Raw genomic sequence first — 2,278 nt, forward strand, 5'->3', positions numbered from 1 at the left:
CTGGGTTAAGGGCCCTCCCAACTCTGACATTCTGTGTTCTAAGGGCCTTCCCAGCTCTGACATTTTGGATTCTGATATTCTGTGTTCTAAGGACCCTCCCAGCTCTGATATTTTGTGTTGTAAGGGTCCTCCCAGCTCTGACATTCTGTGTTCTAAGGACCCTCTCAGTTCTAATATTCTGTGTTCTAAGGGCCCTCCAATCTCTGACATTCTGTGTCCTAAGGGCCCTTCTAGCTCTGACATTTTGGGTACTAAGGGCCCTCCAGCTCTGACATTCTGGATACTAAGGGCCTTTACAACTATCAAAATCTGTTTCTGATTAATGGGAATTTTAGGCAGGGACCAAACTACAAAAGAAAAGCCAGCAGTCCTAGCTGAGATGAGGCTTAATCTGATCTTGACAGATTTTCTCTCTGAGGGTCTTTTCTCTCTCTCTCCTCTACCTCCCAGCATTGGCCCTTCCCTGATCACCTACTTTCCTTGACCTGAAAACATGGCCCAGTAGGGGACGAGAGTTTAAAGAGGGCTAGAGATATTATCAAGATATTAGGACACACTGTTTTCCAGAGCTAAGGCCCAGCAGTAAGTTGTGCCCTGAGCTTGGCATAACAACAATCCCTTGCGCTCACCCTCTGGATGATCTCACCTAATTACTGTATTGCTTTGATCCAAGCACCAGACAAGTACCCATGTTTGGGTCATGAAGCCCTGCTGTGAATCAAACCTATCTCATTGTTACTGTTATCCCTCATTGTCAGGACTACAGCTCGCTGTGGGGCCATCGGTATAAATCTTGAGATCTCCCCACACTGCCTCGGGTCCCCCCACTATGGGTGAGGCCTTGGCATCTGTGTCTAGATCCCCTCTTTGCTTACATTTCCCTCCCTTCGAAATTAACCTTCTGTTTCATTCCTGACTCTCCCGTCTCTAGCCTGCTCTGTTCGGCTCTGGGCACCCACAGGTTAGAGGCCAGTTCTGTCTGGTTGACAGGTGGCAGAACAGGCCAGTGTGTCCTCATATGGTCTGTCCGTTTTCGCCTAAAATCAAGTCTTATACATCCTTTAGTCTTATACGTCCTTATCTGGTGGCCACCGCCATGTAGGCACCACCTAGGAGAAGGGCAGAAGGGAGGAAGGGAGGATCCTGGGGTTAGCCAAAACCACACCCGAGCTTCCTCTTGGGGCCTGGTCCAATACCCCAGGGCTTGGCAGCTTCTCCAACAACGGCTGTCAAGAGATAGATGAGAGTCCCCTGGGCTGCAGGCCCAGGGTGAGCAGCTCACTACTCAGAGAGCAATGCTCAGCTTCTCTCTGTGTGCTCTGGGAAGAGGGAGGGTGAGGAAGCTTACCAGAGAGCCAGGAGGCCTGAATTCCAGGCTGGGCCGTGCCGTGCCAACTACTCACTCTGTGACCTTGGGCCAGGACTTTCTCTTCTCTTTGGTCATAAGTTTCCTCATCTTTAAAACGGAAAGCAAATTCGTAAGATCATAGCTCTGGAACTCTTTTCTCATTTACAGATGAGGAAACTGAGGCCCAGGGCAGCGAAAATCAATTAGGAAATAAGTTTCAAAGGTAGGGTCTAACTCCACACCCGTTGTTCTTTCGGCTGAACCACACTGCCACTCTTAAACAGTTCCTGGTGGCCCTGTTACCACTCCCCTCCCTGTGTCTCTCCCCACCCCCCACCCCCCCAAAAAAAGCTGTTTGGAGGTTTCATTCATTCATTGCACCCAAGAACTATTCCCTGATCCCTGTTCTGTGTTTGGCCAAAACAATTTAGGACCACTGGAATAAGACAGCACCTTCTGGCAGCAATCTGGGAAGGCTTCCTGTAGCATCTGGTGTTGAGTGGGAAATAGCTTTGGGAAAATCAAAAGCATCCTAAATTCAGCTCTGAGCATCATGCATACATGGTACCCCCATCCAGATCTATCTTCGCTTCTCCAAGGCTGCCTGTGTCCAGGTCTTTGATGGTCCCTATGGGCTCTGGGACTTCCCAAGTTTGCATCTAAGAGTCCCAAGGCTTGCAGGGTTCTCATTCTCTGTTGAGGCCCAGTTGATTCCCCTCTTCAGGTCTCAGTTTCCCCATCTGAAAAATGACAAGTTTGGACTAGATGATCCTAAGAGTTCTCCCAGCCCTGACATCCTGTGCTCTAAGGAGCCTCCCAGCTCTGACACTCCTTGTTCCCAGGGTCCTTACAACCCTGACATCCTGTGTTCTCAGGGTCCTTGCAGCCCTGACATCCTGTGTTCTAAGGAGCCTCCCAGCCCTGACACTC

The sequence above is a fragment of the Vombatus ursinus genome, unplaced genomic scaffold (assembly GCF_900497805.2).
Source record: "Vombatus ursinus unplaced genomic scaffold, bare-nosed wombat genome assembly UNPS02009918.1, whole genome shotgun sequence".
NCBI classification, from domain to species: Eukaryota; Metazoa; Chordata; class Mammalia; order Diprotodontia; family Vombatidae; genus Vombatus; species Vombatus ursinus.